The sequence below is a fragment of the Primulina tabacum genome, chromosome 7 (genome assembly GCF_025594145.1).
Source record: "Primulina tabacum isolate GXHZ01 chromosome 7, ASM2559414v2, whole genome shotgun sequence".
Classification (NCBI taxonomy): domain Eukaryota; kingdom Viridiplantae; phylum Streptophyta; class Magnoliopsida; order Lamiales; family Gesneriaceae; genus Primulina; species Primulina tabacum.
The window spans coordinates 34,580,421-34,605,306 of NC_134556.1; the positions used below are offsets into that span (position 1 = coordinate 34,580,421).

General features: G+C 34.2%; 1 protein-coding gene across 1 annotated transcript in view; it reads left to right on the forward strand.

Moving 5' to 3' along the window:
- The window catches only part of LOC142551422 (heavy metal-associated isoprenylated plant protein 24-like), a 27,852-nt gene continuing 2,966 nt past the window's right edge, over positions 1-24,886 (forward strand). Inside the window, exon 1 of the mRNA XM_075660658.1 lies at positions 1-202. The gene's annotated coding sequence lies outside the window, so the exon portion shown is untranslated. The remainder of the gene's footprint in view (positions 203-24,886) is intronic.

Sequence of the window (24,886 nt, forward strand, 5' to 3'; positions counted from 1 at the left end):
TTTTCTTTTTTCATTGATTTAAGGGAAGTATGAATTTTATGTTCATTGAATTGATAATTTGGATAGAAAGATTGTTAGTTTCTTGAATACTGACTTGAGGATGCTTTTGAACTCTCTATCTATATCGTTGAGATTTTTCACCTTGAAATTCAAACTTCAAACTAAGCTGATTCTCTAAACCGTTGAAGAACGATGATTTAAGGTATTGTTGGTTTCTTAACTTTGAGGCCAAGAATCCCCAGGATATATTCTTGGCTATTTGGTTTTATAGTTGATGATCATCGATGATATTTTTGGTCCTTTAGCGTTGTAGTCATAGATCTTCTGCCATATACCGAATTTTCTTTGATATAAAATGCATTCTTTCTCTTATGAACATGATTCCATATGCTAGTACTTTTTTTGTACCTATCATTCGCCTAAAATTTTTTATCTCTAGGCATCCAACATTTTTTTGTGGATTTCTTGAGGCAATGATTAATTTCCCACTTTGAACACGAGTAGTATTTTGTTTCAAATATCATTTTTTTGGGAAATTCAATACATTTTCTTCATATTTCTTTTCCTCCATCTTTGTTTCCGTTACAATTTTTCTTTTTTCCTTTGATTAAACAATGTATCATTTTTTTTTTTGCCCATCGAGCTATCAACATCACTCAGTAAAATCTTGGAAGCATGCAATTCTTCATTAATCTTATTTACTTAGACTATCTTTTTAAGCAATATTTTTTCATATTATCATTATCTGAATTTTGGACATCTTCTTCCAGGTTTGTGTGGCTTGAAAATAGTGGTGATGAGAATTTCTTGATAATTCTCCTACCTCAATATTTTGTTTGTGATCATTATTCTGGTCTTCTTTGCTATTCTGGTCGTCTTTGTCTTGACCAAAATTCTTGTGGTATCCAACAACTTCTTCCAATCCACTCTTTCTTTCAAACAACTCATGACTCGTTCTAAACACCTTATGACAAAATCAAAATTTTCCGAATCTGAAATAACATGAAGTACTTCATAGTGGATGTGGGATATCCTCAGTTATTGGAGGCCGAGGATGACTAAACACACACTTCATCGTACGGCTTAATCGTTCGCTTCGCTGTACATGCTTTAAATAGAAGAACAATCTCACTTTCTTTGATGGAAGATTCTTCTCATAATTTGAAAATTTGGGCCTTTTTTTTTTTTTTGCAAAAAAATGTTAATATAGGATTAAGAAATTGTGGTTCTCTGTGAAACGGGTAAGGTCAAAGTTATTATTCAAAATTTTCGATTCCCAATGCTTCTCGATATATTATTGGGTTAATTTGGAATCAGTACATGAAATGAATAAAGTTAGTATTTGGAAAGAGAAATTTTATTTAAAAATACCAAAAATACCCTTATTTCCTATTTGATTTTAATTGATCCCCGCGCTTCATCAAATGGTATCAGAGTCTAAAGTTAATTTATTTCAAACACATGATTTATTATTTATAAAGAAACAGAATGTTTGAGGAGGAGAATTTCGAAAAAATTATGAATCCGAACTTAGGTTCGAGAAAAATAATTTACAAGATCTATTCCAATATTTTGGAATATATACAAGTTCATCTAACTATTGTTAGATATCAAAAGCAGAAAGGGAAGCATCAGCACCCTCAGGTAAATTCTCAGGTAAACTTATGATTCAGACAAATATGTTTCTGGAGATAGTGCCAGATTCCTCTAAGCTCTCTTCAGATCTTAGGGAAATCCAGAAAACAGTACAAAATTATGGCAATATGCTATACTTTGTACCCCAACGAGTTGAAGAAATCCTTAAAAATCAGGAAGAAATTCTAGGAATATTAAATGATATTGAAACAAGAATTCAAAAACTAGAACAACAACCAAGTTCTAGTAAAAGAACTTCAGGAGGATGGTTACCACCATCATTTGGCACCGAACCTTTGTTACATCAACAAGGGAAGGCCAGAGTGGTGTCAAAACCATTGACTGAAGAAGAAAAGATGATCAATCTAATTAAATCTGTCTCAGAAAAGAAATTAATCTGATGACAACTTTGGAAAGGATTGGGCTGGAGGATCTACAAAATTTGGCATAATCTTTCGCAAATCTCAAAGTTGTAGATCTAAAGATGAACACGGCAGGAGGTGAAATACCTGCTATAATCTGGTCATCAACTCAGGAACCACCAAGGGAAAGTGTCGGATGTCAGAATGTTAACATGAGAGAACCCCAATTTGATTTCCATACTGGTGGAGGATCACACCCAGCGGGTATAAGGACAAGGAGAAGTCAAATTTCCTTGCACCAAACACCCTACGGGAAGACTGTTTTAGATCCTATACATCCTTACGGGGTTATGCTTAAACTTGATGTATTAGATTTCAAAAACAGAGAAGATCTCATAGATGATTGGACATCTGCTATGAGAATCGCAGCATGAACATTTGATCTCAACAAAGAAGGATTCATTAAATTTTTAGAAATGAGTCTTATGGGATCAGTGAAAATTGCTTGGGACATGACTTCATTAGAAATGAAAGAGTCAGTCCTGGCCGGAGAATCTCTGAGCGAGATAGCCGAAAAAATGGCTACCCTATTTAAAGCACAATTTATATGGGTAGACTATTTTAACAGTCAATATACAGAGAAGAGGAAGAAATATACTCAGGCTCTGTATGGTCTTGAATTACATGATATATGTTTAGTGGATGAATACATTATGTTATTCACTAAATATCGATGGAATTCAGGAGTCGAAGAAGATATAGCTATGCAGCTTTTCTTCGCAAAAATGCCAAGTCCCTGGAGAGAAATGCTCATAAGAGAATACGTACCTGGTAATCCAGATACGTTGGCAAGAAGAGCCTCTTTCCTTAAAGGAAAATTGGTAGAATGGTGTCATATGACAGCATTACAAAAGAATTACAAACGCTTAAGGGGTATCAACAAAAGAACTCCTTTGTGTTGTAAAGAAAATGATCTTCCAACAATTATTGGAAGTAAACCACAGAAGCATAAAAGGAAAAGTTTCAGAACTCATCTTATGCTCGAAGTGGAAGAAGTTGTTGGAAACTAAGAACATTATGGTCTAGACAGAAAGCCAGGTCTTACAAATCTGGACAAAGAAGTGGATCATCAAAAAGTAGGATATCATCCCAAGCATCGAATACATCTCGAAGCACAGGAAGAACACCTACGAAGAAAACTTTCAGAAGAGCTCATACTAGAGCTAATGAAAGTTTCAAGGATTGTAATTACTGGACATGTGGAGCAAGAGGTCATATCTCGACCAACTGTCCAGAAAATGAAAAAAGAGGTACTAAACACTTCGATCCAACCCCGGATATTGAAGAAGCAGGTTATTACTAAGATTTTATACAGGTATACCGATTCGAGGATATTGCCTCATATGAAAGTGTATATGAAGAAGAAGAAGTCTTAAGTCAGGAAGAATCCGATGGAACAGAATCGGAATCTAACTGAGGACGGGGTGTTTCGACACGAAACACATGAAGATTTGTCTGGGTTTTTTAGCCAGACAACAATATCCCATAACATGGTCCAAAGGATCATGAGAGAAAATCCTAGTCTACAGAGATATCAAGGATTCTCTGCGGGACATGTAGAAAAGTTCTTAGGAAGTCTTGGCCTAAGAAACAGAAAGCATCATCTAATCTATAAAGTCTCTAGAAGGGAAATGGCAATCCCGATGGAACTTACAGGAAATAGAATGGAGATGCGGTTAATTCCTTCCGAAGAAATTAAGGAGGAATTACAAAAACTCAAGATAGAAGTAGCAAGGACTATGTCCTGGATTCATATCGGAGCCATCCAGATTATGATAAAAGCTACTTTCAAATAAGGAATAGATTCGCCTATTGATATTGCTATATGCGATAAAATAATGGAGAATCTACAAGATTCAGTACTGGAAACTATCTCAAAAAATCTCTGTGCAGGAAAAATTGTAGGAGTAATATATCCAAGGATAGCCTACAACCTGGCAGATCGAGATTTCAGCCGAGCCTTGACATTGCATCAAAATTTCAAGGAAAAAAGGCTGATGAAAGAAGGTAATAGACCATACTCTATTACTTATCAGATTTCATATGCTCTATCTAATACACATCATTCTGAGTTGTTTATTAGAAACGAGTTCATTGAATACCCGAGATATTCGGAAAATTTGCTCAGGCAATTTATCCAGAACGAGTTGAGTTTCCTTTAATACAGGAAAACAGATATCCAAATACAAGACAAACCGATTCTACAAAGGAATCAAAGTCTTAGATTGGAATCAAGAAGACTATCTTTTCAGGGAGATAGAATTACGAGTTACAGATGGGGTGTGGGGACCCGGACGCTAATTCATTTCTTAATAATCTTTGGGAATAATTGAATCAATTAAGATAAATAGGGTCTAATTTTTTTTTAAAAACAATACAAGTGCGAAAAACATAATGGAATCAATTTGATATACATATCAAAAGTAAAAGTACATGTCTTGTACTAAATACATTTCTGTCAAACTAGGGTTCAACTACTATATATCAAGTAATGAATCCTAATCTATTTCTGGGCCGGATCTCTACGCTAACTGTAATCTCTCATCCTCTTCTTGACCCTGATCCTGTCCCACCTGTTGTCATGCACACATACAAACACAACAACAGCCGGATAATTCCAGTGAGAAATACATTCCCAGTATAAACAATGTGTACATGCAATCATATAACAGATGTAAAAGCATGAAACAGATATCAATAACATGTATCAAAATCTGAAAGACATGAATCGATATAAATCTGTAAATCAACTAGTGACTCATCATCTCAGACTCCACTCATCTCTAATCTAGGGATCCCGGTTCCTGGACATTGGCACAATATACCGAATCTCAGCGATAGAAGCTGGTCCGCTCCTAAGCAAACATCGATATAAACCAACATTCAGTGTCTTGGCATCTCCGCCAAAGACTTGGCACCTCCGCCAATGACTAGGCACATCCGTCCATGACTCAATACATGCTATGCTATAAATCAATAGACTAAGCATATCAATCTCATGAATTGCAAATATCAATGTAATAAAGTAAAGTATGTGGTTTTTGGGAAACTCAAGTCAAATCAAACTCGAGTCGTATCTTCCCGGTTCGACATTGATTTATACATTTCTTTTGTCGGTTTCTGGTTCTGTCGAAGTCTTGAATTCGAATCTGTCAATTACTCAATCTGGCAATGACAATATCGAGGAGTACAATATCAATATACCACTCAAATCAAAACTCGATATAATCAGAATTCAATCTAATTCTGTTTCAACGGCATAACTGCACAATCTCAATATACCCAGCAATACAAATCAACTGATATCAATTCCCACAACTCATAATCGATAATAATACAAATCTGATATCAAATCTCAATCAATTTCATTCTAAAAATCATAACAATTTCATACGGTATCTGTTCTTTAATCCGGTTTCGATTATACGATGTCTAATATCGCAAGAACACCATATATGAATCATATCTGATTCCTTCAATATCATATTTTCAAATCATAACAAAATGTAGTAAAACTTACGTCCAGTTGAAGTCTTTGTCGATAGGAACACAGTATTGAAGTCGGATTGAAATTCTGACGAGCGGATCTTGCACAAACTTCAAATTCCTAAAATAAAAGGCGTAAGGATTTCTGGCAATTCCTCTGAACCTTTCTCGATTCTTTCTTCTGTTTGAGGGGAATGAAGGCTTGATACATACACACACACACACACACACACACACACATATATATATATATATACATATATATATATATATATTGCATGTTAAGGACCAAATGGCTTCATCTTGGTGCAACACGTCTCGCGCATATGTGCGACCTCTTTCGGCGTATATGCGCGAGGCACTTTCTTGGCATATTCTGAAATCCTCAGCCTCGCGCATATGCGCGCCCCCTTTCGGCCCATATGCGTGAGGTTCTCTGCCATACTCGCGCATATGCGCGGGTCCTGGTCGAGCATTTGCGCGAGGTTCTCTGCCTACCTCGCGCATATGCGCGCTCATCCTCTCCCATAATTCCAATCTTCTTTCATGCTTTTCCGTTCCGATCCATTCCGTCTATAATCACATCAATTATCAGTAAATCATTTCAAATTACAATAAGAAAATTCTCGGGCATTACATGGGGAAAAACGCATGTCATAGAAACCCAACAGGAGCCGAAATTTTTTTCTACAATGGGAAAACTTAGATGCCGAGAAAGGTGGAAGGAAATAGAAATAGTATTTAATATTACAAAGCAAATGAATCAATTTCCTTGTAATTCAATATACAATTTGGAACAACCTGTGATAGGAACTTACCAAGGACTGATCAAAATCAGAGAATTGGAGGTTCATATTCAAGGAATTCCAGCGAAAGAATCAGATCGACTGATTCTTGGACTAGAGTTTCTCGAGGAACACAAACCTTGGAAACGTCTAGAGTATGGAATGGAGTTTATGGCAGATGATAAAATGTGAAAAATACAATGACCACAAGTCCATTCTCCATATACATTCCAGTAAGAATGTTGTATGAACAATATAAGGCAGAATATTTTGCTGCTTATATTGATTCCGGTGCTGGAATATGTACAGCAAAACGAGGAGTTTTTCCAAATAATTTGGAAGAAGAATTACCAAAGATTGCTGGAAGAGATTTTTCCAGAAGAATCTTAATTCTATGTAAAAGAATTAAGATGACTGAAATCATGATTGGCGGTGCTGGACAAACACCTTGGCATAAGGTAAAGAGACCACCAATTTATTTTGGTGATTCAGGACAACTTCTGAACCCAAAAATGAAGGATTCTAGACGATTTGGAGAAACAATGCTTCAGTTAAGAGCAGATCAAGTACTCCAACCAGAAGATATAGAGTGCCTCAAGATAACTCTACAAATGAATAAAGTAGAGTTCGAATCTAAGGTATCATTGGAAGATGTCAAGAAAAGGATCAAAGAAAATTACAATGAAGATCCCTTGGCATGGTGGGACAGAAATCAACTCAAAGCTTGCCTTAAAATTAAAGAAGGCAAAGAGTATGAATTTGTCCGTTGCAAGCCTATCCCAATGAATATCATTGATCAAAGGGATATGCTGATTATAATCAAGGAACATTTGGACCTTGGTTTAATCAAAGCAGGGATGTCACCATATAGCAGTCCAGGTTTTCTGGTAAGAAATCATGGTGAGATAAAACGAGGTAAACCCAGATTAGTTATTAATTATCAAGAAATTAATAAGATTCTGGAGTTTGATGGGTATTTTATACCTAGTAGAGAACATTTGATTAGTTGCATTCGCAATGCCAAGATATTCTCTAAGTTCGACTGTAAGTCTGGATTTTATCAAATTCGGATGCAGGAAGAAAGCAAGAAATTCACAGCTTTCTCCACACCTCAAGGACATTATATTTGGGAAGTATTACCAATGGGATTGGCTAATTCATCCCAGATATTTCAAAGAAAAATGGATAATCTTTTTAAAGATTATTTTAAATTTATGTTTGTTTATATTGACGATGTTTTAATAGCATCTAAAAATATGGATGAACATGTTAAATACTTGGAGATTTTCTCTAAGGTTTGTAAAAAAGAAGGACTGGTTTTATCTGAAAAAAAAGCAGTCATTGCAACAAGAAATATTAAATTCCTCGAATTGAAATCGATGAGTCAGGAATAATTTTGCAAGACCACATAGTCGAAAAAGTGCAGAATTTTCCAGAAAGTCTCAAAGACAAGAAACAACTTCAAATTTTTTTAGGAGTTGTTAATTTTGCTGGGATGTTTATTAAAAACCTAGCAAAACACAGGAAGGTGTTCAGTCCATTATTGAAAAAAAATGCAAGATTTATGTGGACAAAAGAACACACAGAAGGACTTGTCTATTTAAAGGAGATTTGTAAGAATCTTCCAAAAATGGCTATTACTCAAGACGAAGATGATCTGGTATTATATACCGATGCCAGTGATCATTGGTGGGCAGTCAGTTCTTACTAAGCTTACACCAGATGGAGAACAACCATGCAGATATTGCAGTGTGTTATTCTCAGATGCAGAAGCCATCAGATGGCATATCAACGAGAAGGAATTCTATGCAGTAAAAATGGCTTTTGAAAAATGGCCATTATTTTTACTCGCAAATAAATTTACTTTGAATGTTGAGAACACACAGGATAAAATCTTTCTTAAGGAATAGAATTGAGTCTAAACCTGAGAAGGCCAGATTATTAAGATGGCATGCACTATGTCAGAATTATATTTTTGATATTGTGATAATAAAATCTCATGAAAATATTCTTGCAGATTTTTTAACAAGAGATGGACAGCGGTGATATCGATGCCATCATCAAGATGCAGAGGCATTTGAGAGAACACCTTGAAATGCTTCAAAACGAGTTTAACAAGTTGGTCTTAAACACAGAAGTTGCGGGAAGACTACAACAAGCCGATAAGAGAGTTGTCTCTGATCGAATTACAGGATGTTTACAGGCTTATACTCAGTTATGGTTTGTAACGCAAAGGCCTATCCTCCAAGGCATTGAGAAGCCATTGGTTTCCCAAATAGAGAGTTTTCGAGTACATGACTCTATACCTGGACCAGGGGATTCAAATACCCCTAGCACAAGTGTTAAGTCGTGATCATCTCCAGATGAGTCGGCTGAAACAAAAATTGAGACTCAAGTCAACCCTCCACCTCGGGGATGGAAGAGGGAGAGATCAACCTTATGCATCGTACTAATAAAGGCAAATCTAAGGTTGGTACTAATGAAGTTGCAATTTCTCCATTTCAGGTTTACTAACAGAACTGGGAGAAACTAAAAACAAGAGTTGGCATTAACCCAGCTACCAATAGGGTTGATGTTTTAGGAAAATATCATAGGATATTGGATGAAACCTAATTCATATCCCAAGGAGGTCAAAGTCTGGTATGAATTCGGGGCTCTTGCCTCAGTTTATACCACCTCACTCAGCTTTCCAGAAATTTCAGGACTACCTAAATGGATTCAGGAAGCTGTTCATGAAACTTGGGCGAATAATGATTATTTGTCCAGATGAGATGTTTTGGAGCTATACTTTTTCAGTGCAGCACCAGAACCAGCAGGAAAAAGCTCACATGAAGCCTTTCATTTCATCAAGTTAAGGAGGCCAAATACAAATATTCAGAAATTTATCAAGGACCCTCCGACAGAAGAAAAACCCCTGGTTGCTTCAATAACTGAAGACGATATTTCAACTAGAAGAGCATGAGGTTTATGAGTCTGTCTCACTGAGTTGGACAAAGTCAAGTTTCCATTCAAATTTTATCAAAACACTTTGAATGGATCGTTCCTGTTAAATACAATGACAGGAAAAACCACAAGTTTTGCAGAAGAAATATTTGAAAAGAAAAGAAATCTTCTGTGGAACAGCAAGCTACCGGCAAGTAAAGAAACTCGTCGGAAATTCTGCAATATGGCACATGTAGGAAGATGGTTAGAGAACATCTGTCCTGAATGCCAGAATCAGAAAGAACCGGAGTTCAGTAAAGGTTTCAAACCGAGATCTGATCGGAAACATTTTACCGAAACAAGGACAAGCATGGAGGGACCACAATCACATTTTCCTCGAGGAAGCAAAAAGCCAAAGATTCCTCGACAAAGTTAAAAGAAACATGTGATCATCCCACCAAGAAAAGAAGGACCACCACGTGAAAAATCATATGAGTGGAATTCAAGGACCACCAATAATCGGTGGAAAAAGAACAAGGATCACCAATAATAAGTGGGTAATGACAAACGACATTGGATTCCTTATCTTTAAAGATAATGGAAATCTGATAAAAAGACAAAAAAACTGGACCCAAGCATCATACTATAAATAAGGGTAAATGGGAACCAGTAAACCACATCAGAAAGAAACCTAAAGAAAATGTATTACACATATCTAAAGGTTTTAAAAAGAAGAATCAAGTATAAGAGAAAAGAGGCGGATTCTCTTAAATGGATAGTCCAACGTTTCCAGGAAAAAGGAGATGAGATTACCGTAGATCTCTTACAAACTCATCGTTACTATTATCTCGGAGAGGTAAAAGAAGATGATAAATTAATTTCTAGATTAATAATCTAGAAAAAGACATGAACATATCAAGGGACCACTCAACCACTACATGGTCCATGAGCAAGCTGTAAAGGTTTATGAAGATTTTAAATCCGAAGTTTAAATCTGAAGAAGCCTTCTATAAATAAGGCAGGAAGAAAGAAGTTAAGATCATCGAACATTTTTCTCATTTCTTTCTACAATAAATTGTAATAGTTTTTCTTTCTAGTTTATGTGTTTAGCAAGTTCAGCTACTATCAGTAGCTAAACAAGTTCCTTCTCCTCTACAGGAGATCTCAATGTATTAATAAATGCGTGTGTTTGAATAAAGAGATCTTTGCTCTTAGCCTCTCTCATGTATTATTTTCAAAATTTTATTTTCTACTGTACACTCTAAGGTAGGAAACGAATTAGAGTTGTGCCAAGTGCTGCTGAAGGAATCTGCGTCAGTAACCATCGGTTGCGATCGCGTGGTTGGACTGTGAGGAGCAGTTCGTAAAATACAGTGGATATAACCCGTTGGTACTCCGGTCAAAGAGGTATAAGATTTAATTTATTTTACGGAAGCATGATGGACCATTATTTTAAAAAGAAAAAATCAATTACTTAAAAATGGGTTGAGGGGTATTTTGGGAAACTGGGTATTGAAAACAAATTTTTGAAGATTCGGGTACTGATAAGTAAGTTACCCATTATTGTTCAAATGTTTAGATTCCCCATGCTTCAAATTCTCGATATATATCTCATTTACATGTGTTTTTGAATTAAGGATTCTGATGGTCGTTGTAAATATGAAAATATGCCACAAATCTGAAGGTTACTAGTTTTATGTATTAACTAATTTTTCACCCGTGTGATGCACAGACAATTATTTTATATAATTAATTATTAAAATTAATATGCATGATAATTTGTTTACTTTCTCTATATCGCTATCAAAGTGAAATGTTTATTGTTTTCATATACATATATATCTTAACAATGAAACACTGAATAAAAGAGCTATTTTTGTATTTCGACAGAAAATTAATATCACACTTGTATTAGACAATGAATGACATAATGTGTTTATCAATTATATTGTATTCACATTTAAATTTATGTATTATGTAGAAAACAATAACTGTAACAAAATAAAATGATAAACATGATACAAACTTTTATTGTGGTTTTAATTTCAATAAATAGTTTAAATTAAAATACAAATAAACTAATCATACAATTAGAAAAAAAAATAAATTACAAATATTGAAAAACTTCCTTAAATACAACAGTTGTCGTTGAATTTTTCGGGTTGCTATCACTATCACATATCAGAATTTTTAAACCCTTAGGATTCGTAACTCTGGATACAGCAACGTACAACTGACCATGACTAAAAACAGAGTTCTTCAAGAAAAGTCATAAATGAGACAATGATTGTCCCTGACTTTTGTTGATTCTCATTTCATATGATACAATCAAAGAATACTGTCTTCGTTGAAATTTAAAAGGAAGCCTTAGATCAGAAGACATCAATGACATTCTTGGAATAAGCACTTTATGACCTGAATTACTTCCAGTAAGAATTTTCCTTTCAAAACATGGTTTCCGAGCCTTGTCACTATCAATCTAGTGTCATTGCATAATATAAGAGAATGATATGTTGGAGATAATGTACTTTATTTAATTAAAAGAAATCATACCATTTCTAATATCACTTAACATAGATATTGATGTTGGAATCAGCAACTTGACTGAACCATGAAAACTAAATTGTTGAGATACTCTGGCTCTCAAATCCATATTTTCTGTTTAAATATTTACAACAAAAAATAATTAAAATAAATGGAACTAATTTTAAAAGAAACATTTATAATGATAACCCACAAGATAAATGTATTAAAGTATTAAAAAAATAGTAATTGATATTTAATATAAATTTATTTAACAAAGATTATTAACAATAGCCTACTGTACAACTCCATAATCAATTTTGGTCTTGAAATAATTTAACTAACAAAATTTGCATGTTGAGCATGTCAAATTCCATACATATATTTTAATTCTAAATATGTTAATTAACAATTTTTCTTTGTTTATATTATTTTGCATGAATAAAAAAATAATAAAAATGGTAGTTTATGTTAAATTGACATACGATTATTTTTTAATCATCTATAACAATTCGGGAATTGTTGGTCTAAGATTAAAGTTAATATATTGAAGTGAAAAATAATTTATACTATCATTGAAATAAATATATTAAATCTCAAAAATAAAATAAAATTAAAAATTAGTTCATCTAAAATATTGATGAAATTTTTTAATTATAATAACCTTATAATATCTATATATATGTGTGTCATTAATTTTAAATTAACAAAATGATTTCAATACAATTTTTGAAACATGTTTCAAATTTTCAGAATTCATATTTAAATTTTGAGTAACAATTTGAATTTGGTTTATAATTCTCAGAATAAAATTTAATTTCTGGATTTGAAATTTGAAATGTAATTTAATTTGGTTTGTAATTTCTACGAGAGATTCAATTTTCAAGCAATTATACACACATACATTAATATACAGTTTTAATAATGAATTGAATATATTTAGACATTTATTATAATATATATTACCACATTTTTCGTTTAGTTCTTTTTTTAGAATGTCATTTAGGCGGGAACTTATTAAATTTAGCAACAACTATACAAAAAACAAAATTATAAAAATAGAAAAAAAACCATAAGATATATAGATGAATTTATAATATAATAAAAAATATGTATCTATCAGATAATCAATTACGCATATTGTGTAAGGATGTAATTGAATCAAGCTGATCTGAATTCTTGAATGCTTGAGTTTGACTCGTTCATCATCGATTCGAGCTTTAATATTTTCTTGACTCACAAGCTTATTCGAAATTTTATCAAACCTAAATGAGCTTAAGATATATAAAACATAAATTAAAGCAATCATTAAATTCAATAAAAATTAAATTATATATTTAGAGAAAATAATAATATTCTTATTTAAATTTGTAATAAATTTAATATAATTTTCTATATTTATATTTGTTATAAGTAAAAATTAAAATCTGTAAATCAAATATAAATATTTTATTTATTTTTATCTAAGAGTTGACTCGTGAGTCTATCGACGAACTTGTTCACGTCTATCGAAGAACTTTGTTCACGTGTTAACAAGCCGAATATTGAAAAATTTGAGGTTGATTTGTGTATCTTAACGAACAACTGATCTCAAACAATCTTTTATTCAATCGATCTCTGAGTAACTTATGGACAACTTAGTTTATTCACATCTTTAATGCTGTATTAAAATGCATAACAACGTCACTTCAGGAATAACATAGAGTGACCCGAAGACGTTGATGTTGCACAATATATCGAATGTTGCAGTACATAAAGATTTTAATAAAGAAAACCAGCGATCAATACAGTGAATAAAATAGTAGAGAAAAACTTAAAATAAACCAAACTGAGGCCTGTACGAAGTACAATGTCCTTAAAACAGATTCGTCCCCTCCTATATGTGCTTCGAAGATCGTCTTGGATGTCTGTTTTCCAGGTTACAACGGAACAACCAGCAGTGACTTAGCACGAGACACTACTACAGGCGAACTGAAAACGTACATTTACTTTATCATCGAGATTTAACGGAGGCCAAATGAAAGCTAACAATATGAAATGTAAGAGAATACTTGAAAGAGATAAGATTTTCATAAGTTTGAAATGAGAAAATGAACAAACTATTTATAAGCCCCAAAATGCACACCAAGAGTCATGCAAGATTAATTAACTCAATTAATCTTCTCATTAACTCAAAAATATGAAGAGTCAAAACTCTTCAATTAACTCAAGAATGTGGAAAGTCAAAAGACACTTCCACAATAATGAGTCACAACTAACTCAAGAATGTGGAGAGTTAAAAGACACTCTCACATTCATGAGACATAATTTTTATTCAAACTCTAAATTTGATTCAAATTTCGAACAGTTGAAGAGGTCAATTGTATATCACAATCCAAGTAAATATGAAAATACCTACGAAGATCACTGAAACTAAGCAAGTTTAATCCCTCACCATTTTTCTCGATTACAGTCTGACCCTAGTTTAAATATAAACCAAATCTTTTATAAAAAAAACTGTACAAGCACGCAACGAATGCCAAGAGTCATTAGTTTTTATTATTGTAGTGGAGCTGATTCTAGCTCGCATGTTGTGTTGAATTTTTTTATGCAATGAAACTCACATAATGATATAATATTGTCCATTTTAGGCATAAACACTCATGGATTTATTTTTAACTTTATCCAAAAGACTTCATATCAATGAAATATCTTACATCTTATAAACTCATGGTTTCCTTAAGGTATTTCTAATGTGAGACTTTGGTTTCATTCCCAACAATTATCCCCTCAAACAAAAGGACCATCATTATGGTCAGACATCAACTCAATCACATTTATCTATCCTCGAGGCCACTCCTCTACGCCGCATTGGGAGCACACGTCTTACGTGAAATATTTGTAGCACTTCCTACCACGATCTCATCACGGATTTACTGGGGATCCTCACTTTCTTCGTTTAAATATCCGAGGATTCCACCCATATAGCCCGATCTCAAATTAGCTCTGATATTACTTGTTGTGCAATGAAACTCACGTATCTTCACAATGGTATGCTATTTATTCACTTTGGAAATAAATCCTTTGAATTTATTTATGGACATTCTCCAAAATCTCATATCAACGTAGAAATCTTCAATCTTATTATAATAGAAATGAATCAAGCCACTAACGAGCTACTCACAGCTCGTCGTTCGTTAAGTTTATTGAATCGAGATTGATCTTAAAAATATTCGGCTCGTAAGCTCGCAAGCCTGTTCGCGAGTTCGAACTCAGCTCGTTTATGTCTAACTAGATCTCGACTAGTTTGTTTGCTCTTGAGTGTACAATAATAACTTGCATTATCCCACAATGAAATTCGAATGTAAAAAAAGTCATTGAAAAACTATAAAATGAGAAGCCTACACGAACAATGAAAAAAAGCTCGTTTAATAATTTTAAAATGAATTGAGCTTGTATATACTTTAAAATGAAAATGACTAATATAATCATTATTATACCAAAAATATAGAATCAAGTGAAACAAACAAAATTTCTTTTTTTTAAGAAAAAATCCTAATGAAAAAGTTGGTCCTAGTTCAAGCCACGTTGACAATTTTAGGGTGCCCAGCTGTCTAAATAAATTTCAGATTTTTAATGGGAAAATAGAATTTCATGCCACATATTGGTATACCAACAATTTTATTCACCAGCCTCTCGATGGCGGTTATTCAATAAGTCGAGCTTTTTTTGTTTTTTTTTTTTTGTTTAATTAAATTTGATATGATATATTAATTAATAAATTCGGAGATAATAAATATGAGTATGTTTCTTATGAGATAATCTCATGAATCTTTATCTGTGAGACAGGTCAACTATATCAATATTGACAATAAAAAAATAATATTTTTAGCATAAAAAGTAATAATTTTTCATGGATGACCCAAATAAGAATGTGAGATCGTCTCATGCAAATTTTTGTCATTATATTTTTAACTTATTTTATCAATTGTATTCGAAATTAAGAGACAATTTAGTAAGCTTATAAGAAAAAATAATATATAAAGTTGTAATATGTCATTTATGTTATCATTATTAATAAGCGGAACACACAATCAATAAATCTACCATGAGTTTTAGATTATCACACAAATCAATTTTCGTGTGACAGATTTTTAATAATAAAGATTTAAAACTTAAAAATATTACTTATTAAATACAAATCAAGTTATCTTATCTCACGAAAGTATATAAATAAAATCGTCTCATGAAAAATTTATTCATAATAATAATTTTAACTTATTTATTATTTATCAAATATACAAACATTAAACTAATTTTTTTTTTAAAAAAAAAAAGAAAATTTGGGGGATTACGCTGTACGAACAGGCCTCGAAAAAGGCAGCAGGTGAACCTCAAATCCGCCACAAGGTTTTACTTTTATCCCAATATTGTTATACTTACTACGCTCCACCGTCGGATCATCCATCTCTTCATCCCCGCCTCTAATTCCCTCGCCCAATTTCTCCTCCTGGTCCCCTTCAACGGCGTCGTCTAACGGCACCAGATCGAGCGTGAGTCGGCCATCGGAACGGTGTGCCTGCAAATACTCGTGGCGCTTCACCTTCTCTTCGGTGATTATCAGCCTCCCATCGCCGGTGTAGTACTTGTGCATCACCCACGACGGCAGCTGCTCGGTACTCGCTAGCGATGGGATCGGCGGTGGGTACTCCTTGCCCACCGCTCCCCGCCTTCCCCCGCTCCGTCGGATATTGGTAGCGCCGCCGTGCGACGGCTCCACGTCGGGTTTGAGATCGACGCAGCTCTCCAGCCCAATGTAATCGCCCATTTCAGGGATCCTTTGTATGTAGAAGATTAGATTTTATTACAGATCCGGGATCTTAATTAGGGCTTTGCATGCGAAATTGTGTGTGTTGGAAAGCGGAGGATTCAGTTGTTTATAATCGAAGAATGGCAGAGACAGCTGCATGGGGTGAGTCATGCGATCTCTCGGATGATTGGGTCTCAGTTTTGCGGTGGAGGTGTCAGAAAATGTTTTTAGGACAACTTGGGATTCAGTACCCAATTTTTATCAACTTTGGTTTTAATACCCAATTCTCTAAAATATCCTTCAAACCTATATTTTAATAATTGATTTTTTTTTTAAAATATAAGGCACATTATGCTTCCGTAAGATAAATTAAATCTTTTATCTCTTTGACCAGAGTACCACCGGGTTATATCCTATCGTATTTTACGAACTGCTCCTCACAGTCCAACCACGCGATCACAACCGATGGTTACCGACGCAGATTCCTTCAGCAATACTTGACACAATCCTAATTCGTTTCCTACCTTAGGGATGTACAATAAAAGATATAATTTTGAAAATAATACATGAGAGGGGCTAGAGCAAAGATTTCTTTATTCAAACACAAACATTTATTATTAGATTGAAAAAAATGAGGAGAAACGTGTTTAGCTACTTATAGTAGCCGAACTAGAAAAACACATAAACTAGAAAGAGAAAATATTACAATTTATTGTTGAAAGAAATTAAGAAAATGCTCGATAATCTTCACTTCTTCCTTCCTTACTTATTTATAGAAGGCTTCTTCGGTTTTGAAATTCGGATTCCAAATCTTGATAAGCCTTTACAGCTTGTACATGGACCATGTAGTGGTTGAGTGGTCCTTTGAGATGGTCCTTTCTTGAAATGTCTTTTTCTAGATTATCAATCTAGAAATCAACTTCTCATATTCTTCTATCTCTCCGAGATACTAGTAGAGATGAGTTTGTAGGATATCTGTTGTAATCTCATTTCCTTTTTCTTTGAAATGTTGAACTAACCATCTAAAAGCTTCCAGCTGATCCCTATTTTTCTTGATTCTTCTCTTTAAAACCTTTAGATATGTGTAATACATTTTCTTTAGGTTTCTTTCTGCTGTGGTTTACTGGTTCCCATTTACCCTTATTTATAGTATGAATTTTGGGTCCAGTTTTCTTGTCTGTTTATCAGATTTCCTTTATCTTTAAAGATAAGGAATCCAATGTTCTTTGTCTTTTTCCACCGATTATTGGTGGTCCTTGCCTTCCACTCATATGGTGGGTTTTTTTTTGGTTAGTGGGTTGATCACATGTCCACTTTTAACTTTGTCGAGGAATCTTTGGCTTTTTGTATCCTCGAGGAAAATGTGATTGTGGTCCTTCCCCACTTGTCCTTATTTCGGTAAAATGTTTCCGATCAGATCTCGGTTTGAATCCTTTACCGAACTCCGGTTCTTTCTGATTCTGGCATTCAAGGCAGATATTTTCTGAACATCTTCCTATATGTGCCATATTACAGAATTTTCGGCGAGTTTCTTTACTGGCCGGCAGCTTGCTGTTCCACAGAAGATTTCTTTTCTTTTCAAATATTTCTTCTGCAAAACTTGTAGTTTTTCCTGTCATTGTATTTAACAGGAACAATCCATTTAAAGTTTTGATAAAACTTAAATGGAAACTTGAATTTGTCCATCTCAGTGTGACAGACCCTATAAACCCCATGCTCTTCTGGTTGAAATATCGTCTTCAGTTATTGAAGCAACCAGAGGTGTTTCTTCTGTCGGAGAGTCCTTGATAAATTTCTGAATATTTGTATCTGGCCTCCTTAACTTGATGAAATAAAAGGCTTCGTGTGAGCCTTTTCCTGCTGGTTCTGGTGCTGCACTGAAAAAGTATAGCTCCAAAACATCTCCTTTGGACAAATAATCGTTATTCACCCAAGTTTCATGAACATCTTCCTGAATCCATTTAGGTAGTCCTGAAATTTCCGGAAAGCTGGGTGATGTGGTATAAACTGAGGCAAGAGCCCCGAATTCATACCAGGCTTTGACCTCCTTGGGATATGAATTAGGTTTCATCCATACCCTAAGATATTTCCCTGAAACATCTACCCTATTGGTAGATGGGTTAATGCCAACTCTTGTTTTTAATTTCTCCTAGTTCTGTTGGTAAACCTGAAATGGAGAAATTGCAACTTCATTAGTACCAACCTTAGATTTGCCTTTGTCAGTACGAGGCCTAAGGTTGATATCTCCCTCTTCAATCCCCGATGTGAAGGGTTGACTTGATGACTCAAGATAAGGATCAGGAGTCTCAATTTTTGTTTCAGCCGACTCAACTGGAGATGATCCCGACTTAACACTTGTGCTAGGGGTATTTGAATCCCCGGCTCCAGATATAGAGTTCTGTACTCGAAAACTCTCCATTTGAGAAACCAATGGCTTCTCAATGTCTTGGAGGATATGCTTTTGTGTTACAGACTATAACTGAGTATAAGCCTGTAAACATCCTGTAATTCGATCAGAGACAACTCTCTTATCGGCTTGTTGTAGTCTTCCCGCAACTTCTGCGTTTAAGACCAGCTTGTTAAACTCGTTTTGAAGCATTTCAAGATGTTCTCTCAAATGCCTCTGCATCTTGATGATGACATCGATATCACTGCTGTCCATCTCTTGTTAAAAAATCTGCAAGAATATTTTCATGAGATTTTATTATCACAATATCAAAAATATAATTCTGACATAGTGCCTGCTATCTTAATAATCTGGTCTTGTCAGGTTTAGACTCAATTCTATTCCTTAAGAAAGCTTTTACCTGTGTGTTATCAACTTTCAAAGTAAATTTCTTTGCAAGTAAAAATAATGGCCATTTTTCAAAAGCCTTTTTCACTGCATAAAATTCCTTCTCATTGATATGCCATCTGATGGCTTCTGCATCTGAGAATAAACCACTACAATATCTGCATGGTTGTTCTCCATCTGGTGTGAGCTTAGTAAGAACTGCCTGCCCACCAATGATCACTGGCATCGGTATATAATATCAGATCATCTTCATATTGAGGAATAGCCATTTTTGGAAGATTTTTACAAATCTCCTTTAAATAGATAAGTCCTTCTATGTGTTCTTTTGTCCATATAAATCTTGCTTATTTTTTCAATAATGGACTGAACACCTTCCTGTGTTTTGCTAGGTTTTTAATAAACATCCCAGCAAAATTAACAACTCCCAGAAAACTTTGAAGTTGTTTCTTTTCTTTTAACTCGTTCAGAAAATTTTGCACTTTTTCAACTATATGATCCTGCAAAATTATTCCAGACTCATCGATTTCTATTCCTAGATATTCGATCTTTCTTGTGGCGATGACTGCTTTCTTTTCAGATAAAATCAGTCCTTCCTTTTTGCAAATATCAGAGAAAATTTCTAAATGTTTGACATGTTCTTCCATATTTTTAGATGCTATTAAAACATCATCAATATAGACAAACATAAATTTAAAATAATCTTTAAAAAGATTATCCATCTTTCTTTGAAATATCTGCGGTGAATTAGCCAATCCCATCGGTAAAACTTCCCAGATATAATGTCCTTGCGGTGTGAAGAAAGATGTGAATTTCTTGCTTTCTTCATACATCCGAATTTGATAAAATCCGAACTTGCAGTCAAACTTAGAGAATATCTTGGCGTTGCGTATGCAACTAATCAAGTGTTCTCTACTAGATATAAAATACCCATCAAACTCCAGAATCTTATTAATTTCTTGATAATTAACAACTAATCTGGGTTTTCCTCGTTTTATCTCACCATGATTTCTTACTAGAAAACCTGGACTGCTATTTGGTGACATACCTGCTTTGATCAAACCAAGGTCCAAATGTTCCTTGATTATAATCTGCATATCCTTTTGATCAATTATATTCATTGGGATAGGCTTGCAACGGACAAATTCATACTCTTTGCCTTCCTTAATTTTTAGGCAAGCTTTGAGTTGATTTCTGTCCCACCATGCCAAGGGATCTTCATTGTAATTTTCTTTGATCCTCTTCTTGACATCTTCCAATGATACCCTGGATTCAAACTCTACTTCATTCGTTTATAGAGTTATCTTCAGGAATTCTATATCTTCTGGTTGGAGTACTTTGTCTGCTCTTAACTGGAGCATTGTTTCTCAAAACTGTCTAGAATCCTTCATTTTTGGGTTCAGAAGTTGTCCTGAATCACCACGCTTGCTGCGAAACTGGATCGGCAATTTTCTGTAAAATGCCTCTCGTAGTCTCTGGACTATGATTTTGTGATTATAGGGTGTTGTGAACACTAATCGTCTAGTCTCATTTTCTTGAGTATAGGAGTTGAACATTTGTAGGAAATTATTTCTTAACAATATGTCAGCTCTTGTATCATGAAAATAAATTGGTGGTGTTTTTACCTTGTACCAAGGTGTTTGTCCAGCACCGCCAATCATGATTTAAGTCATCTTAATCCCTTTACATAAGATTAAGATTATTCTGGAAAAATCTCTTCCAGCAATCTTTGGTAATTATTCTTCCAAATTATTTGGAAAAAACTCATCGTTTTGCTGTACAGATTCCAGCACCTGAATCAATATAAGCAGCAAAATATTCTGCCTTATATTGTTCATATAACATTCCTACTGGAATGTATATGGAGAATGGACTTGTGGTCATTGGATTTTGCACATCTTATCATCTGCCATAAACTTCATTCCATACTCTAGTCGTTTCCAAGGTTTGTGTTCCTCGAGAAACTCTAGTCCAAGAATCAGGCGGTCTGATTTTTTCCCTGGAATCCCTTGAATATGAACTTCCAATTCTCCGATATTAATCAGTCCTTGGTAAGTTCCTATCATAGGTTGTTCCAAATAGTATATTGAATTACAAAGAAATTGATTCCTTTGCTTCGTAATATCAAATACTATTTCTACTTCCTTCCATCCTTCTGGGCATCTGAGCTTTCCCATGGTTGAAAAACTTTTCGGCTCCTACGGGATTTCTTGGATAGGTGTTTTTCCCCACCTATAACTTGTTATTCTATCTTTTTGAAAAGATAGTCTTCTTGATTCCAATTTAGGACTTTGATTCTTTTGTAGAATCGGTTTGTCTTGTATTTGGATATCTGTTTCCTGTATTAAAGGAAACTCAACTCGTTCTGGATAAATTGCCTGAGCAACTTTTTCGAATATCTCAGGTATTTCAATGAATTCATTTCTAATAAACAACTCGGAATGATGTGTATTAGATAGAGCATATGAAATCTGATAAGTAATAGAATATGGTCTATTACCCTCTTTCATTAGCCTTTTTTCCTTGAAATTCTGATGTAATGTCAAGGCTCGGCTGAAATCTCGATCTGTCAGGTTGTAGGCTATCCTTGGATAGATTAATCCTACAATCTTTTCTGCGCAGAGATTTCCTGAGATTGTTCCCAGTATTGAATCTTGTAGACTCCCCATTCTTTTATCGCATATAGCAATATCAATAGGCGAATCTATTCCTTATTTGAAAGTAGCCTTTATCATAATCTGGATTGCTCCGATATGAATGCAGGACATAGTCCTTGCTACTTCTATCTTGAATTTTTGTAATTCCTCCTTAATTTCTTCGGAAGAAATTAACTACATCTCCATTCTATTTCCTATAAGTTCCATTGGGATTGCCATTTCCCTTCTAGAAACTTTATAGATTAGATGATGCTTTCTGTTTCTTAGGCAAGACTTCCTAAGAACTTTTCTACATGTCCTGCAGAGAATCCTTGATATATCTGTAGACTAGGATTTTCTCTCATGATCCTTTGGACCATATTATTAGATATTGTTGTCTGACTGAAAAACCCAGACAAATCTTCATGTGTTTCGTGTCGAAACACCTCGTTCTCAGTCAGATTCCGATTCTGTTCCATCAGATTCTCCCTGACTTAAGACCTCTTCTTCTTCATATATACTTTCATCTGAAGCAATGTCCTCAAATCGGTATACCTGAATAAGATCTTGGTAATAAACTACTTCTTCAATATCCGGGGTTGGATCGAAGCGTTTAATATCTCTTTTTTCATTTTCTGGACAGTTGGTTGAGATATGACGTCTTGCTCTACATGTCCAGCAATTACAATCCTTGAAACTTTCATTTGCTCGAGTATGAGCTCTTCTGAAAGTTTTCTTCGTAGGTGTTCTTCCTGTGCTTCGAGATGTACTCGATGCTTGGGATGATATCCTACTTCTTGATGGTCCACTTTTTTGTCCAGATTTGTAAGATCTGGCTTTCTGTCTAGACCATACTGTTCTTGGTTTTCAAGAACTTTTCCCACTCCGAGCATAAGGATGAGTCTTAAAACTTTTCCTCTTATGCTTCTATGGTTTACTTCCAATAATTGTTGGAAGATCATTTTCCTTACAACACAAAGGAGTTCTTTTGTTGATACCCCTTAAGCGTTTGTAATTCTTTTGTAATGCTTCCATATGACACCATTCTGCCAATTTTCCTTTGAGAAAAGAGGCTCTTCGTGCCAATGTATCTGGATTTCCAGGTACCTATTCCCTTATGAGCATTTCTCTCCAGGGACTTGGCATTTTTGCGAAGAAAAGCTGCATAGCTATATCTTCTTCGACTCCTGAATTCCATCTATATTTAGTGAATAACATAATGTATTCATCCATTAACATATATCATGTAATTCAAGACTATAAAGAGCTTGAGTGTATTTATTCCTCTTCTCTGTATCTTGACTGTTAAAATAGTCTACCCCTATAAATTGTGCTTTAAATAAGGTAGCCATTTTTCCAGCGATCTCACTAAGAGATTCACCAGCTAAGACTGACTCTTTCATTTCTAATGAAGTCATGTCCCAAGCGATTTTTACTGATCCTATAGGACTCATCTCTAAAAATTTAATGAATCCTTCTTTGTTGAGATCAAGTGTTCCTGCTGCGATTCTCATAGCAGATGTCCAGTCATCTATGAGATCTTCTCTGTTTTTGAAATCTAATACATCAAGGTTAAGCATAACCCCGTAAGGATGTATAGGATCTAAAACAGTTTTCTCATAGGGTGTTTGATGCAAGGGAATTTGATTTCTCCTTGTCCTAGTTCCCACATGCTGTGATCCTCCACCAGTATGAAAATCAAATTGAGATTCTCTCATGTTAACATTCTGAGATCACACACTTTCCCTTGGTGGTTCCTGAGTAGATGACCAGGTTATAGCTGGTGTTTCACCTCCTGCTGTGTTCATCTTTAGATCTACAACTTTGAGATTTGCAAAAGATTCCGCGAGCTCTTGTAGATCCTCCAGACCAATCCTTTCTAAAGTTGTCATCAGATTAATTTCTTTTCTGAGACAGATTTAATTAGATCGATCATATTTTCTTCTTCATTCAATGGTTTTGACAACACTCTGGCCTTTCTTTGTTGATGTAACAAGGGTTCAGTACCAAATGATGGTGGTAACCATCCTCCTGAAGTTCTTTTACTATAACCTGGTTGTTGTTCTAGTTTCTGAATTCTTGTTTTAATATCCTTTAATATTCCAAGAATTTCTTCCTGGTTTTTAAGGATTTCTTCAACTCGTTGGGGTACAAAGTATAGCATATTGGCATAATTTTGTACTGTTTTCTGGATTTCCCTAAGATTTAAAGAGAGCTTAAATGAATCTGGTACTATCTCCAGAAACTTATTTGCTTGAATAATAAGTTTACCTGAGAGTTTACCTGAAGGTACTGTAGCTTCCCTTTCTGCTCCTGATATCTGACAATAGTTAAATGCTCTTGTATATATTCCAAAATATTGGAATAATTCTTGTAAATTACTTTTCTCGAACATAAGTTCAGATTCATAATTTTTTGAAATTCTTCTCAAACATTTTAGTTTCTTTATAATAATAAATCATGTGTTTGAAATAAATCAACCTTAGGCTCTAATACCATTTTCGGGATGCGCGGGGATCAATTAAAATCAAATAGGGACTAATGTCATTTTTCGGGATGGGCGGGGATCAATTAAAATCAAATAGGAACTAAGGGCATTTTTGGTATTTTTAAAAACATTTTATCTCTCCATGTACTAAAACCAAATTCTTTTTATAATGTGTACTGAATCTTAATTAACTCTTTTTATTATTAACACCACCATATATTTCAAAGTTGACTCAATTTTTTTTGAAAGCAATAATTTTAATCTCAATATATATATATAATTTTTAAAAAAATTGTTGGTTTTGTTTGTTATCAGAAATTGTATTATTACTTTTAATTATTATTTCACTCGAAGGATGCAGAAAATGTTATTTTATGTAATAAATGATTAAAATTAGTAAATATTAATA